Consider the following 18,502-nt stretch of genomic DNA (forward strand, 5'->3'; position numbering starts at 1 on the left):
AAATTCATAGCTGCTTGAGAAAGAACTAACAACCGAAAAACAGCACTAAACATTTAGAGAAATTTAATTTCCTGAACAATATTCTTCCTGTGCCACTGTAATTGCTCTTTAGCTAAGAAAGAATCATAAAAACTAAAGATTTTATATTACAAAGTAAGATCAAAATTACAATTGCTTTTGCTGTTGTGTTTATATTTAGTTTATTTGTTTAAACAGCCCGGCAGTTCCCATTCAACAATCTGTCTGCTGTTTCCCTGTTGCTCTCAGAATAAATCTTGTTTTGTCCAGCTTCAAAACACATTCCTACCAACCACAGGAATAAATGACATAGACAGAGTACAAAGCTATCTCTTACTGTGGAGGAGAGATTCATACCCACAGAGAAGCCTCTCAGAGAAGCAATCATTCTCTGAGTACAGCAGATTGCTACGTATAGTAACCACAATGTTTTAGATTTATTTGAGTAACCTTCGAACTGTCTTTCTCTGGTGTGTTTGAATCCAGCCTAGAAAATAATGCGGTCTCCAGAAATTTATAATCACTTGGCCACTTTCATCAGACAATATTTTTCATTCTTCTTTCTAATATTTCTGATGTATCACATCTGGATCAAACCTTTTTTTTTTATTTTTTTTTTATTTTTTTTTTAATTTTCCAGTCAGTATTACTAGAAGAGTTGCACTTATTTTCCTTTCAAATCTCAGATAATCTTCTCTCTAGACTCCATGGATCAAAACAAAAAATCAAGACACCGATCTATCTTCAAAACATCACTAAACTTCATTCCATTTAACTTTCAAAAAAATATTTTCATTTGAAAACCATCTAAATGTTTACATGTTTTTATGGATGTATTTCTATAGTATTTCTATGAGGATATTTCCAGAATGGGAAATGTTCTTCAAAAATATAAGGGTATCTAGGAGGAAATAAGATATGGGAAGTGGTATTAAAGTCAATGTTAATATTAGCTGGCTTTTTGGCTAAGCAGCCTAATGAATACTTGTGGTTTACTCATGTACTACAAGTCCTACATTCTTCTCGTAACTACATTTATTAGTATTCTCTCAGAACATATGTTCTAAAATTCTTAAGTACTGCATGTTAGCTCTCAGTGTTTTCATGTTACCTTTTCCTTATATATAATCATGTCACCGAACAGCTGTATTGCCTTGACCATTGTAAGCAAAACTTTCATACTAAACACTCTATATTTTGGAAAATAAGGACAGAAAATGGTATGTTATCAGAAAATTTCAGAACAGGAAAGTTTACTTTAGAAAACATGTATTATATAAAAAGTCACATATACAATATGAAGAAACTACAATAGAAATCACAATAACCAAATAATTTCAAACCATATATCTTACAAATGATGTAGATATACAAAAGCAGGCAAAATTCCCTCAGGATTTCTTGAAGCTAGTTTTGAAATTGTGTAATTTTAAAAAATTCTGTGTATAAAAAGCTCCTTTCATCCTCTACCTCCTCCTCTCCTTCATCATCATAAATGGTTAATCCAGCTTCCAGGAACCTTCCTTCAGAGTATGAAGTATTAATAATGTTCAGAAAAAATGTTTTTTAGAGTTTGTTTTACTAGATATGACCAAAAGCCTTACAAGCAGTATTACCAATTGTCAGGCAGAAATTTACAGACATTTTATTCAACTTTTTCATTTAGTAGCTTTAGAAAAGCAATAGACTTCTCTCCCAGAATCAGCTCTGTACCAGCCACAGGAAATGTGGAATAAATAACAAATTGCTGGATCTTACCTGCTGGACTCAGCAGCTGTAATAGCAATCAGAGGAGGTATCAGTGGAAGAGTTGTGGGCCTTGGGATAGTCTCAGTATCATTCTTTTTATCCCCGTCTGCCTGTTCCAACTGCCTGAAAGCCAGCGGGGGAAGCTGAATGTTACGGGACGATAATCTCCGCACAAGATAGGGCTCCATTCCCTGGGTAGAGTCTTCATCCTCAGTGCTGTGATGCAGAGCTTCTTCTGAAACCTACAATGGAGGCAAAAAATATCCACCATATAAGAAAATATTCATAATGTTAATTAGATAACTCTTTTATTTCCTTTCCATAATTTAGTTTCTAATAAATACTATTTGCACTTTATTATCATTATTGAGAAAGTTAAAAGGAATGGCAAAATATAGTAAAAATTTTCAAGGATTTAAACAATCTGTGCTTTTAAAAGCAAAGAGAAAGTATTTTTTTCAGACTTGCACACTGCTATCTAAAATATTTATTCATACATCTATAGGGAACAATGGGAGGCACCACAAAGTGAAGCAGGGGAAGAATGTGAGTAGTACTCCCCTGGAGCAGGAGTGAGCAGTGGAAACATGATGAACTACCTGCACATCTTTCCATTCCACTTGGTGAGTGTTGTGAAGCTGAGGCCAGGAGGAAGGGAGGGGTGATTGGAAGGTGTTTTAAGATTTAATTTTATTTTTCTTGCTAACCTGTTCTGATTTGATTGGTAATATATTCAACTTCCTTGGATCCAGTCAGTTTTTCCTGTGATGGTAACTGGTGATGACCTCTTCCTATCCTTATCTCAACCTCTAAGCCTCTCATCATACTTTCTCTCCTCTGTCCAGCTGAGAAGGGGAGTGATAGAGTGGCTTTGGCATCCTGCCAAGGTCAACTCATCACAGTAACATTAATGAGAGCTCCATTTGTTTATTTATATACTTGGAGCTTGAGCAGTTGCTGTAAGCAAATGGTTTCCAATTTTTAATCATTAAATCTTAATTAATAATTTCGCTATTTTTCTTAGTTCATCTGCAATATAATTTAAGAAAACAAATATTATAAAACAGTATGCATTAATGCAAATACTCTGAAGAAAATCAACAGTAAAATCAATCGCTGTAAAAATACAACAAGAATTAATGTGTCATAGTCATCCAGGGAGAAGTTTAACTTCATGCTTGTATTTTCAGTGTGTGTATAGTGTATATTTAAGACGGCTGAATAAATTAAAAACAACAATCAAATTAATTGTAGCTCTGCAAGAAATGAAAAATGCTGATATCAAAGCTAAAAATAGACTATCACATGAGGTTTTTTGATACATTTCACGAGTTGGGTTTTTTTGGGGCAACTCCAAACACCATAAAAATCCTTGAATTGGAGCCACATACAGTCAGAACTAGATAGCTGAATTGAGAAAGTGAACTCACTGGGCAGCTTATTCAATTCCTATTCAAAAATTAGAGACGTAGAGGAATATGATCTGAATAAAGCCAGAAAGAAAATTTCCAATACAAATATTAAAGCCAAGCTTTGGAGAAATGAAATAATAGGCACCTAATGTTTATTTCAGTGACAATGAAAATTAAATCAGTTTGTGGAAAAACTGTCCACCTATTCAATTACAAATACTCAGGCATCTAAACCAAGAAATGTTTATCATAATGATTTTATCCTTCTTGGGAAACAGAAGAGAAACATGCTTTTGTAGATTTGCGTAATTTTTCACCATGGTTTAAAGAAGCCTTATATGTATTAATGGAATTTTAGGCAATTTATACCAGCATTTCATCATGAAATTGTTCAACAAGCATAGCATAAGCCATTGCTGTCTTTACCACAAAACCACTCACTACGAATGAAAACCAAGATTTGGTATAGCAGGTATGTCATCTGCTACATAAAATGATCCAAGATCATAATTGCTGTTAAAAAGAAAACAAGAAATAGTTCTCCTGACATTTTCTTATCTTTGAGAATGTACAAAAGAAAGTTCCTGTAAAGTGTCTGTTCATGAAATCAGTTAAATGGAACATATTAGGCTTTCTTTTTTACCTTAAAGGTCTGGAAGACTCTCTGTTAATCCCTGCCCTGTAACCAATTAACTGAATTCTAGAACATGGCAACCTTTCAGATACCAATTAACTTCCTTCAACACTTTTTGTCCAGAGCAGACTCTGGGCTGGGACATTTAAAGTGTCTGTTTCCTTTTTTCATTTTTTCCTAGCTGGTTAACTTAATGCTCAAGGGATGATTTGCTAGCCTTCTAATTAGCAGGCATGTTTCTTAGTTCTTATCAGTAATTGCTCATTAGTAGGCATAGATTTTTGTGCAAAAATAAGCCATTGTAACCTAATGAACAAAAGTCAGCCACATATCACAAGTTTGCCAGAAAATAAGAAGCCTGAGAGAAGTCAAAAAGTAAAGAGTCCTGACACTGAAATTCAGAATAGTTTTTTTTGCCACTTCTCTGCAGACCACTTGACACACTTAACAAGATTATCTATTTCTCACCTTCCTTAGTGTTTGGTTAAAAATATTTTTTAAAAGCACCATAGTATACATCTCTAACGAAGTGTGTGTAGTGTCAGTTCTTGAACCATCCCTAACCAATCCACCCTGGCGCAGCTTCCCATTCTTTCCAACTGAAGCTCAGTCTTGTGACATGGATCAAATGACTACTGGTACCCTGAAATTTTTCCTTTCTCTTCCAAGAACAAATAGGCAAACATGAAAGTACTTAAAAAACCCAGTGGCTGCAGTTATTCTTCTAATAACTTTGACACGCCAGCACGGCTCACTTTAAAAGAATACTAAAAAGGGGGAAAAAAGGGTACAGCCCCTTGTGTTCTTGCATTTCAATGTCATGTCCAATAGCAGAATTGAATCATAAGTCATCTTATGAAAATAGGCTATTTCTATGTTATAGGAAGATAGCCTCAAGTAATCACTTCAGTTTGTTTACCTCCAGCCCATAGACATGCTGAATACCAAAGAGCCAGAGGCTCATTTTGGAGGTTTAACACCATTCCTCCTAGTGAAAAATAGGGTTGTTACTATCCCACCTACAAAACAACTTCTTGACTCAGCGCTGTGACTCAAGACTGGCTTGAGTCAGAAAATAATAATATCTTATAATTCTACCTACATGTGTTCAAAATAATTCTCTCATTTACAACAGAATATTTTTTAAGAAAACACCTAAATATTAATTTTATACCTTTACTTAGAATAAGAAGTAATGATTTTATGCTTTATTAAAAGATGACATAGAAATATTTACTATTACCTTAAGTGATCAAACAGTTCCTCTAAGAAGACAGTGGCTAGGTACTTAGTGTTTTACAAACCAACAACATGTTTACAGGACACAAAGAATAGGTGCTGGCTTGATAGTATTATCATCTGGACTTTCTTTCAGCATCTCCATGCCTTAGCTTCTATACCTGGAGAATTGATACAATTCCCATAGAGCTATGAGTGTGTTTGAGATCCACAATCACTGTTTATTAGCTTAGTTATTTCAGATCTAGACTAAATATTGTTCTTCTTTCAAGCAACGCTCCTTTCCATTCCTTCTCTTAATTTCTTCCTCACCAATAACTATTTAAATACTTTGAAAAAAAAAAATAAATTTAAATACTTTTAAAAATATAACTCAAGGAAACTATCAAACTATCAAAAATGTTCTTGCTCTTCGACTCTCTAATTTTTATTAAAAAAGTAAATGAGAATATATTATTCACAGACCATTTCAATGATGCATTTCACTGTGACTAGATTTATTGCTATTCATTACTTGCAGTATGGAAAAGGAGAAAACAATGATGATTCATACTCCTAAAATCATGGTTAAATAAAATTAACTTTTATTCTGTCAGGCAATTCTTTCTCTTTTTTTTTTCTTTATGATGCAAATATTTTTAGTAAAAAAAAAGCTCTACATGTGTTCAGAATAATTTTTTTCCTATATCTGTCTTCAAGTGATTTAAAATAATTACACCATTTAAAATGTGATTATGCATCTCACCATAAATTCAATACTCATTTACATTAAAAATTAAATTATTTTAGGAATAATATATTTAATCAGATTGAAATAGTGGAATAGTTAATAGTACAAGGAATACCCATGTTTATTCCTATTATGTATGCAGAAGGATGAAAATTATATACTTGAGGCAAATGAAAAGTAAAAACTTTGCAGGTCATCAGTATGTAAAGTTTTCTAAGGAAAAAAATTGTTTTAATTCAACAGAAAAAATTATTGTCATGGAAAAAGTCTAAAAAAGACAGTAAATGTTCTTTTATCTCCTTTATGAATGATGAATCCTGGGAAGTACAGAAAGAACTGGAAATACATGTGTTCTAAGAGAATGAAAGGACTTAAATTCCAGTAGAACAGTGAACCTATCATACAAAGAAATAAATCATATTTCTATACCGATGTAAGAAGAATCCAGTGAGTTTAACTTTATAGGAAACATCTCAAATGAACTATCACCACTTTGGTATATATGACTGAATTTTGTAACACACCAATATGAAACTGATGACAAAAATGATGCTGTAAAAGTATGTCTGCCTCTGAGGCAGAGACTCTGGAAATTTCCTACCAGACTTTCAGGTTCCCAGACCCATCCACTTGAGGTTATTCTCAATTTAACAGAAAAATGAGTAAACACACCTTGATCCTGAGCTGCATCCTTAAGAATCTTAGAATCATTTAGTTTGGGAAAGATTTTTCAGATCATTGAGTCCAATTGTAAAACTAATGCTACCAGGTCCAACAGTAAGCCACATCTCTAAGCACCCTATCTGCACACCTACATCTTCTAAACACCTCCAGGGATTATGACTCAACCACTTTCCTAGGGAGTCTGATCCAATGCTTGACAACACCTTCCGTGAACAAATTTTTCCTAATGTCCAATCCAAACCTCCTGTGCCTGAGGTTGTCCAATCCAATTATCTTAAGGCTATTTCCTCTTGCCCTGTCATTTGTTTCCTGGAAAGAAATAGGGTAAGTCTATCTCAGAGGTTAAGTAGGCCTACCTATCCCAACGGTCTAAAATCCAAGGTTCCAGCCTCAGGACTTCGTGTATATTTCCAACGTCTTCAGCCCAGGTGCTGATATATCAGACAGATTTCTTAGTCTTGCACTTCTTAAATCAGAAAATTTCCCATAAGCTCTTCTTTTTTATCTCTAATGACTACTCTTCTGACAGCATATTTTTTGAAAATTGTCTGCAGATAGGGACAACTTCAGCAAGGACAACATCATGCCAAAAGCAGGGGAAAAAAAGTAACTGAAGCAAGTTATTCAAAGTCACGGTTATGATATAGGTTTGAAATTCAGACTTGTTCATCTAGTAGATTATGCCAAGAGTATTGCATTCTCTGCTGTACATATAATGAAAAACCTGTATGTATACAGACCTAGGTTTTGTAAGCTTCAGTAAGGCAGAACTACTCTCACTTCAGCTTCATGATGCATTTTCAATTGCACAGGAGGATAGCACTCAGTAATAATATCAAATCCTATGGAATTCATAACTAAGCTACATACTTGTCAGAATGTTCCAAAAACCTTAGAACAAGATTTAGCCTGTTAATGGTACTTGAAAAATCAAGAAACAAAGGCTCTCCCATACTTGCCTTGATTATATTGTAATTGTTGTTATTAAAAAATGAGTTTGTTTGGTATTATCTGGAGTTCTGTGAAGTGTACTCAGGTATACCCACCCCCCACATGGAAAAGAAGCTGAGATGCACATGTGCAAAAAAGTAAACTTCCTAATACAGAAAAAGCCTCTTCCATCCCATTACCTAAAGAAAAGTTATATAGCATCACATATGTCAAATCTTTCCAGATAAGTGAAAGCTTTGAAACAGATACTTTACTTATCGCTGTAAATGCATCATTATGACAGGGACATACAAGAGGAAGCTGACAAAATACTCATGTTAACATTTTTCTTCCAGATCCTGAAACAAGTGACTTTATTGCCAGAAATGCTGGGATTAAGTTATTTCACTCATTTCTCCAACTTCTGGAAATAAAACTATTAATTTGCAATTTTTTTCCAATAAATATGCTAAAATAGGGTCATAACATTACAAGCACATTACAAAATATTGGGACCCCATGGTCGTGGAGCTTGATTTTAAGACATGGTCACAGCAAAGTAGTGTACAGAGGTCTTTTGTTTCCCAAAAGGGAGATTCATCTTTTCTAATTAGAGTCCAGTTGCAACTCTGAGTACAAAGGTTTACCTACAAACCTTTATCTCCTATTTTTCCACTCTAAAAAGTAGTCACCTAGCAAGTCATATGATTACTTAGGCATATACTCTAAAATGGATTTGGCCCCTGTGTATTTCCAGTATTTTGAATTTTTTCAGATTAGGTATTGCCTCAACTGACATTGCTAAATGTGAGCTCCATGCATTTTAAGCCATCCATAAATACACCCCTCCATCTCCTCTGCCCTGCCTAGCCCTCATGAACAGCCTGTAGGGCCAGCAGGGCACTCCAGTCAAAGGACTCACCCCACCTGGTTTCCCTTATGCCAGTTATGTCAAATATTTGGCACTGCACCAAAACTTATGTATATTCTTACGTCTTCCGAAATGCAAATTAAAGCACCTTAACCTCAACATCACAAAAGTACCTTTTATACACACTAACCTTGCTAATTTTTATCATCCTTCAACCACACAAATATTGGATGACAGTTTTTCAGGATATTCAGATATCTGAAAGCAATTTCCCTGTTGCTACAACAAATGAATAATTTTTGCAAAAGATTTCCATTACCATCATAAGAAATTAGCATGTTCTAAGGAAGTCCGGATGAAGAAAAAACATGTTAAAATATGTTCCTTCCAGCAAGAAAGGATAAATGAGGCTAGTTCCATGATTATTGATTACGTACAACACAAGCTTAGGAACTCAGCTGCTGGGACAAAAGGAACATTACATGAGGAAAAGATACAGACTCATTTCTGTAACTGAGTTTTACCAGAATATGTTTTGTGACCTACCTGAGAAAATCTTTGTCAAGCTGAAGAAAAAAATGCATATAACCCACCAGTATCATGCATCCAAAATGCTCTTTTATAATGTTCTGAGACAACAGGTTTTTCAAAGGCTGAGTTCTGAATTAACATCTTCCCTTAACCTCTCTGTAAGTGGAGCTGAATAACACAACAATCTTCCTAACTGGTAAAAATAAGTTTCAAAGAAATAGGAGTGATATTAAAATATCCCATCCTTTTAAAAAGAAGCTATAGAAAAAAGTAATATTTAAAAATTGCATAACAGAACAAATTATCAGTTTGAACAGAGATCTATACCAACACCAAGAGAGAAAAACAATAATTTCTGATCTAAATGTAATCTAGCTAAGCCATGTCTACTCTTGCTTTTGTGATGTTCTAGAAACTGGCAAATTTAAATACACTTTCATAAAGTTTTAGAATTTTATGAAATTCACCAGATTTTAAAAACCAAGAAACAACAAAGTTTTGAAAAGCAGATGAGTATCTAGCATTAAAGCATTAACTCGCTTGAAAGGTTTTGTTTTCTTAAAGAAAAACCCATCTGAGTTAGTTGAATTAAATAAAATAAAGCAAAACAAAATAACAGAATATGATCATATGTAATAATGCAATTATCCCTTGTTGTACTTAAACAAGTGCTCCTGAAAGATGTTGTACTGCTCTTGGATGAGGTAGAGTTAATTTTCTTCATGGTGGCTGGCAGGGGTCTGTGTTTTGGATTTATGCTGAACACAGGTTGACAATACAGAGATGTTTTTGTTATTGCTGAGCAGAACTCACACAGAACCAAGGCCTTTTCTGCTTCTCGTACTGCCATGGTGCTGAGGGGGCTGGGGGTGCCTGGGAGGTTGGGGGCAGACACAGCCAGGACAGGTGACCCCAAATGACCAGAGGGATATTTCAGACCATGTGACATCATACTCAGTGTATAAAGTGGGGGATGAAGGAGGAAGAGGGAGACTTTTGGAGAGATGGAGTTTGTCTTCCCAAGTCACTGTTTTGTGTGCTTGGGCCCCATTCTCAGGGAGATGGGGGACTCTTGCCTGCCCATGGGAAGCAATGAACTCATAACTTGCTTTTCTTTGCTTGTGTGTAAGGCTTTGGTGTTCCCTATTAAGCTGCTTTTAATTTCAACCCATGAGTTTACCAGCTATTACCTTTCCAGTTCCCTCTTCCATCCTGCTGGTGAGGGAGTGAGCAAGAGACTGCATCGTACGTGTTTGCTGGATAGAGTTACACCATGACAGACACTAAACTACAAGTAGATAAATTTGAATCAAAAGCTTCTATATATAAAAATTTTATTTTTCAAGTCTTCCAAGGTATTATTTTAATATGATCTTTTTATGGTTAGGGATCAGAGCTGACCTAAAGAAGTCCAGCTACAGTTTAAAGGGGAAAACAACTTCATCCTTCTTGTTGAAATATACTTCTTGCATTTCAAGCTGTTTCTAAGCAACTTCATAAGAAGGGTAATACTAAGCTTGACTAAATATGATTTTGGAGGCACTTTAAGAGGTTACTTTAAGAGAATGTAAATATGCAGTTCACTTTATCAAGAAACAGTACAAGATATATATGCTTGTGTTTTACACTAACAAGAAATACATTACAATCACAAAAATCACACTAAGGAGCAGAAAGCCAACAACCATCCAAATATATTTTTTTATATTATTATTAAACTCAACAGTATAAATTTACTACTATAATTATCTTCTCTTTGCGAGGCTTATCTTCTTGAAAATCAAAGTACAGTTTAAATACAGTGAAATTCTGGTGCATTTAAACTCATATCACTTGAACTGACAAGGTATGGGTAGAAATTCAAATGATAATAGCATTCAAGATTGTAATCTTATAGAGGGGTCAGATAGGGCTACTAGCACTGTGTGTTCATGCTTCACCAGGTCACTACTATTGTTTAATTCAATCATAGCTCAAGGTAAAAACTTGATATAAACCAGTTCCATAGCAAGGACATCATGTTGACATCTTATGTAATGCTGCACAAGTACACTCCCTTCCAAGAACACTTATGCCTTCAGAGCTGAGTAGGAAATTGGTTTTGTATATTTGCCTAATTTTTCCATCTTAGAAATCTTCTTATTCCATGACATATGAAAAGAAAGTTCTTTCAACATTTTCACAAAAAACATGATTCAAGATGTGTGTTTTCTCCAGCCTTTCTCCTCAGAGTCCAAAGCACCACAATCTCCTGGAAACCAAATCAATCAAGAGCGAATCATCTAATCACTGAGCTTGGATGAATTTTGTGGAGGTCATCTAGTTCATGCTCTGTTCAAGCAAGCTCAGACAGTAGTTTGTCAGGACAGTGTCAGGTAGGTTTGGGACTTATCAAAGGGCTACTCCTCAGTCTTTCTGGACAATTTGGCCCAGTGTTTGATAGTCTCTCAATAAAACAACAACAACAACAACAACAACAACAACAACAACAACAACAACAACAACAACAACAATAACAATTTTAAAATACATAGTTAATAAAATTAAAATATTAAAAAAGTGGTGTTCAGATGAGATTTCATGTGTTTTAATAGTTAATATATGCCCATTGCTTTTTGCCTTGTCACTGAGCTCTACTAAGAAGAAACTGGTTCCATTATGAGTACTCCCCCAAGAGTACTATTAAACACATTAATAACCTCAGCCCAGAGCCTTCTGTTCTCCAGGCTAAACAGTTACAGCCCTCAGCCTTCTCCTGTATGTCACATACTCAGTTACCTTAATCATCTTCATGATTCTTTGCTGCATTCATTTAATGATTCATTATTTTCCTGTAGTGGGGCACCCAGAACATAACACAGCACTCCAGATATGCTTCCAGTAGGGCTGAATAGAGGGAAAGGATAGCTCTGCTTGACAAATTAGAAGTGCTTTTACTAATGCTGTCCAGCATCCTCTTAGCCTTTTTTGATACAAAGACATACTGCTGCCTCATGCTGAGCTTGTTCACTGGGGTGCCCAGGTACTTTTCTGCCCATCTTTCTTCCAGATGGAAATCTCCACTGTGTACTTGGAGTAGTCTGGTGTTTTCTTTCTTGTTTGTTATCAGGTCCCATGACCCATGCAGCAGCAGACCAACATTTTCCCTAGTCTTCCTCTCACTGCTGTTGTACCCGTAGAAACTTTTCCTGTTGCCCTTTATGTCTTTCTCCAGATTCAACTGAACATGAATTTGGCTTTCGTAACCCCATCCTTGTAGGGTCAAACAGTGTTTCTGTATTTTACCCTGCCTTCCCTTCTTGTATGCTTCCTTTTAATATGTGAGGTTTATCAGGAATTCAGGAGTTCTCTATTATGTGCAGGCCTCCTCCAATAGCTACCTGTTTTTCTCTTTGTTAGCATGTATGGTTCTGTGAGAAGGTGATCCATGAAGATCAACCAGGTCTCCTGGTCCAATCTTCTCACCAGGGCTGTATCCCATTTCTAGGAAATCCCTTAACAGGCCAAAGCCTATGCTCTAGGATCTTGTTATTTTGTCTTTTCCCTTCTCTCATGACCCTGAACTCCACACATTCCACAGCCTTTGCAGCCAAGGCTGTTGCCCACATTCAGCTCTACAGGTCTCCTTGTTTAAATACCAGGTCCACTTGAGAGCTTCTCCTTGTTGGTGCCTTGATTGGTGCATCAGAAGTTGTCATCATAAGCACTCCAGAAGTCTCCTAGATTGCATGTGCTTTGTTATAGGGTCCTTCCACAGGACTAAGACCTGTAAATGTGAGGCTTCTTCCAGTTCATCTTTGATCTACTACCTTTTCTTGACAAGGACATCTGAAGACCCCTACCACAACACCACTGATGTTGGTCTGATCACTAACCCCAACCCATAAGTTTTCAGCTGGCTCATCACCTCACAATATGCAGAGCTCCTTTACCTTTTTCCTGCTGCTCTCCTAAATGAAAGGCAGCTTTCCTCCTCATTTTCCTTCTTTAAGAGCCAGTATCGATCCATCACACCACTCCAGTCATAAAACACAAGGACCTCACTCCCCTGCTGTCTTCTCAGAAGGATTTCACTGAAGTATTGGCTGTACTGGGGTAGGCCTTTCTCAATTTCTCCTATTGAAACAGATCATTACCTACAACTAATTACTTCTGAGGTGGGTGAGAAGAGACTTACGCTTCATCTAAATAGATAAGTTACAGACTAGTTCTTGTTCAGATTAAATATAAACCAGAATAGCACAATGCATGTGGAGAGAAAAGCAAGGAATTAAATTATTCTAATGAGAAATCCAGTTTTGTATCCAGGGTAATCTTTATTGAATGACTCATCATGTCTCGTCTACATTTGTATGGGAAGTTCCAGTCTTCACAAATTGTTTTCTTTCCTAATGATAAAAGTAAATTAAAAATCCCAGCACACACGTGTTATGGGATGTTGAAAATGCAAGCTGATACTGTCAGTGTCTACAATAATGAAACCAGTTGTGACAATGCAGGACATGCTCTGATGTAGAGTGAGTTAACCAGTTTTGAACTAGCCTGCAATGACCCAGACAGATAGGGGTACTCTCCAAAATGAGCAGTAGTAATTTCTACAAGAAAAAACATTACTTAGTTTTATTTTTTTTAGTAGAATTCCATAATGAAGAAAGGTATACTGTTCTGAAAATCAATTTTCTAAGAGAAGAAAGCAACTCTGATAATCTGCTTAATTTGTCTTAAAGTGGTGTAAAATACTTTGAAGTTCTGACATACAGTGTTTCAGTATTAAAAAACCCACAAAATTTGGTTCATATTAGAATGCACTGTAGGAGTTGATCATCTAGAATGTTTGTTAAGCAGGAGGTGTGATAGAGGAACACAGTGATACAGAAAACGTTTCACTGGGTATTATTATGGTGGGCAAATCCAGTCAGTTCCTTCTGCTATGACAGTGGAAAAAACAAAGCATGGTCACAAAACAGCAACATTCATCACAGTCCAGACAAGACTGGATGGAATGAGCTGGACCGCCGTATTCATTTGCAGGCACCAGTAAACCCTGTTCCTGCAGGGAACATAATGATATAATGCAGTTTTTAGAGGCCAAAACATGGAAGGTAAATAAAGAAGAAGCAGCAAATACGATGTATAATTGCTTGAGGTTTGTGCAGTCTGGGGATGGCAGTATTTTATGAAGGCTGTCATGGTGGGGAATCCTCCATTTCCAGCACCTCTTCACTGCCTTCAAACCTTGCCTAGCCACTCAAGACTGGAAAAGGTATGGGGTAGAAGAGAAGAAAAGGAATTTCTCAGTGTAGCAGGTAATCATGTATCTGAGCAGAACCTCAGGAATCCTCAAGTGAAAAAAAAGGTTCAGCTTTCACATATTGGACTAAGTGATTCAGTTCAATATGACTCCAAGTAATACTGCTGCTCTGTCATATCAAGTTACTAAAATTTATCACCATTTTAGGTTATAATACTTTAATATTTTATATTCGATTACAAAAATGCTTTTCTATCTCTTAGTATCCACTGGCAAAACTACTGCACTTTTTAAAGATCATTTATAGCAATTTTCTGAATAATCTCATTCATTTCTTTGGGGTTGCATAAAAATTCTACTAGCTCATCTCCTTAGGCACCCATGCGTATGCCATGCTCCTTTTTGTTTCTACTTCATATTTTCTTCTGAGAACCCTTAAAACTAAAATGAATCAGCCTGTCCCTGCTGCAAATGTGTACAATTTTTCTCTACTACAAATCTCTTCCATCACATTATTTCTTGTTCTGCAGCTCTGAATTCTGAAAGCAATGTAACAGATGACTCACCATCAGCTATCAGTCATTGTCATATACTCACTTACTGAGTTTTGACGTTCTTTATTAGAAATTCACACTTTACCTCACATTTAATCTTAATTCATATTTTGAACTATTTCTAATTGATTTTTACTGTTTTCATTATTTAACTACAATAGTTTAGTGACACATAAAATTACTGATGTCGAAAGTTATTACTGTTTATGTACAAAAGCCAAATTATTCACCGACAGTCATATTTTGAAAGCATTCAGGATTCAGTACCCACAAAATACCCATACCACCAGACAATCATCCTGTTTCTCTGTAACCCTGTTCATCTGTTGGATTTTCTTATGGATAACTGTCTGTTTTCTTCTAAAACAGCTGTACTGTACAAGCACTTTTTATTTTGTCAGTTTGTTGAATATTGCTCTTTATATGCAAATCAAACCCCCATGAAATTTTATTTCCCAATCTTGATTTAGCAGCATATAAAAGAATACACATACATTTTCAGGCCCTTGTACCTCTGTCCCTTGTCTTGTGTAAAAATCAGTGACATTCCTTCTACACCTGCTCAGCTTTAGAGACATGCTACATTTTTCTTCCCAGCTCCCATAGTAAATATTCTTGTGGAAGTAAATTTTATACACCCAAAATTATTTTGCGACATATCAATGTATCCCTAAAATTAGCAAAATTATTGACATTCTTTGAAATTTATGACATTCCAGAAAATAATTTCTTTTTACTATTATCTTTTGTGAAAAGTTTCTCTCTTTGTTATTTCACTCCCTCAAGGTTATGCAATTTATAATTTATGAATTTTCATGCTTGCTCTTTGCTTTGTTTCAAATGGACTACTGCAATATTGTTTCTAGTAAGATAAATAAATGTCATCATCTTTCTTTTTTTTCCTGTGCAATAGTGTTAATGCATTACAGACTCAGTCTTTTCTAAAATACTTTTAGTAATTACTTAATTTGTTTAAAGTAGTCAAATTTTGTTTAACAATTTCAGTGTACTTTTTAGATCTTCACTTGTTCTGCAACCTCTTATCATCAGATTGCTTCCATACAAATGATGACAATATGGGACTCTCAAAACCATCTCCAAATGCTCAAATGATAATTTCACATTCTAATAAGCATTCCTTGTTCTAGATTCAACAGCATTTTTATATTACTGTGGACATTTTCATGAAGAAGATGTTGAAACCTGGTGAACTTTTAAGTCTTTATTGAGAAGAAGACACAGCAAGGGTTACTGATTTTTAATTTAAAACATTTATCCCTTATATGGTTTCCAACCCCCATCAGTTCTTGCCATTAGTCTAACTGTGTGTACTTTCATCACTTTTAAAATACTTTAAAACACTAGCAGTAATAACTAACAACAGAAAAATCTTTAAGACCAAATAATGTATTCCTGGCATTGCTGTTACTGGTTTTTCTATAAGACCTGAGACTCACAGGAGAAAAAATATTCAGTTTTAAATAAACTAGCAAATGAACATTTACCTTTAACAAGATGAAGCGCTGGATCCTGCTCTTGGGTCACAGCAACACTCTATGCAGCACTACAGGTTTGGGACAGAGTGGCTGGAAAGCTGCCCAGAGGAAAAGGACCTGGGGGTGCTGGTGGCAGCAGCTGAACATGAGCCAGGCTGTGCCCAGGTGGCCAAGAAGGCCAATGGCATCCTGGCCTGGCTCAGCAATAGTGTGGCCAGCAGGAGCAGGGCAGGGATTGTCCCCCTGTCCTGGGCACTGGTGAGGCCACACCTGGAGTGCTGTGTCCAGTTCTGGGCCCTGACTGCAGGAAAGACACTGAGGGGCTGGAGTGAGTGCAGAGAAGGGCAGGGGAGCTGGGGCAGGGTCTGGAGCACAAGTGCTGTGAGGAGCAGCTGAGGGAGCTGGGGGTGTTTAGCCTGGAGAAAAAGAGGCTCAGGGGTGACCTTATCACTCTCCACAACTGCCTGGAAGGAGCCTGTAGCAGGCTTCTTACTTTTCTCCAAAGTACAAGCAATGGGGCAAGAGGAAATGGCCTCAAATTGTTCCAGAGGAGTTTGACATTGGATATGGAATGGGGTAATGAAAAGGGGTAGTCAACAATGGAGTAGGCTGATCAGGGAAGTAGTAGAGTCACAATCAATGGAGGTATTTAAAAGACATATAAATATGGCACTTAGGGACATGGGGAAGAGCTGAACTTGGTAATGTTAAGTTCACCGTTTGACTCAATGATCTTAAAGTGCTTTTGCAACCACAATTCTGTTTCTCTCTTCTTTAATCATATTTTGAAATATAACTCCATCAGCTCTGTCATGTTTTGTTCCTTACAGTAACAGCAGTACCTTAAGAGTCATTTCATTCCTCACCTGGGAATTGGTGAGGGAGATTATTTAAATTAAAGTTTAATTGAAAAACACTGGGACATAAAATATAATTTTCCTATTGCATAGCCTAAGACTTTGACTGTAACTGCTCATGTATTCGTAAATTCTCCCTCACTGGTGATTATGAATGGTATATAATTCTTACATCTGCATACACACAGAGAGAAACAAAAACCTCTTGTAAGACTGAGAGCAAAGGAAATCTGATCACTATAAAGTCTCACCTAACCCTATTAAAAAAATTCTTAAACACAGAAACATGAAGTTTTTATCCTTCACAAGTTTTCTTTCAATCTATTTCTTCAGCATTGTTATAATTTCAGCCATTATTCCAGATTATATAGAAAAGTAATCTATTTATAATCCAACTATGTAAAATTTGGGGTTACATATTATATTATATTATAATATATGTATACTGTGAAAATTAATTATGGATTATGATACTGTATTAAATACCACATTCCTGTCACTTGTTTGTCTGTTTGTTTGCTTATTTGATCTAGGCTGCGCTCATTTTCCTTTTGTAATGCAAGTCTGAGTTCTCCAACAACTTTTTGGACATAAGGTAATCAACAGTTCAAATGATAGGTCCTGGTCAAGATCTCAGTAAATCTCCCCAATTTTAATCATTCATTCACATGGCATTAATATTTTTTAATAGTTCTGCATTGCTACAAGAATTACCAACCCAAAATAAATTCTGTGTTTCTAACTATTTTTAAATTTAGACTGATTTTTAAAAGCTACTAATGAATTTTTAAAGTATTCTAAAGTATCTACAGGAATCATGAGCAATGTTAAAGTTGTAGATGGCTCACTGGATTTCCCTGCCATGGAACCCAAGCTGGAAACACTCCTGAAGAGTCTGCTGGCCTGCAAAATTTCCAGGAGTAGTTTTGACAGTTACCATGCCCTATACATGTTTCTGCTGTACCTTGACACCTTTGCCAAACTATCTGGAGAACAAGTTTTATGATGAGAGTCTGAGGGAGTTGGGGTTGTTTAGCCTGGATAAAAGGAAGCTCAGAGAAGATCTAATTCCTCTCTACAATTACCCAAAGGGAGAAGGAAGTAGTGAGGTGTTGGTCTGTATTTTATCCCAGGTAATGAGTGATAGAACAAGAGTAAATGACCTGAAGTTGCACCTAGGGAGGTTTAGATTGTATATTAGAAAAAAATTCTGCATTGAGAAGGCGGTGGAACAAGCTGACCAGGCAAGTGGGAGAATCGTCCCTGGAAGCATTCAGAAAAAACATGCAGATGAAGTGCTTAGGGACATGGTTAAGCCTTATTGCTTCTGTGATTCTATTTCACTACAAAAAAATTACCTCACTGCACTCTGAGTGTAAACCACCATAGTGTTTTTGAGAAAGCTCATTCATGAATTAGCTCTCAATTCCTGGTGTCATCCACAATAAGAGAGAAAAATGTTAATCAGTAATGCCCCAATTGCTTTTCTTAGATGTTCATGTAATTATATGAGCCCTCTAAGCTCTCTAAGTACTTCAGTAAACTT

The 18,502-nt window shown here is 36.0% G+C and overlaps 1 long non-coding RNA gene across 2 annotated transcripts in view; it reads right to left on the reverse strand.

The window, feature by feature from the left end:
- Window positions 1–625: 625 nt before the first annotated feature.
- Window positions 626–18,502, reverse strand: part of LOC107216175 — a 134,245-nt gene continuing 116,368 nt past the window's right edge. For both annotated transcript variants that reach the window (XR_004500428.1, XR_004500427.1), the window contains exon 3: window positions 626–2,009. This is a non-coding gene — a long non-coding RNA (uncharacterized LOC107216175). The remainder of the gene's footprint in view (window positions 2,010–18,502) is intronic.

This window comes from Parus major, chromosome Z, assembly GCF_001522545.3.
Source record: "Parus major isolate Abel chromosome Z, Parus_major1.1, whole genome shotgun sequence".
NCBI lineage: Eukaryota > Metazoa > Chordata > Aves > Passeriformes > Paridae > Parus > Parus major.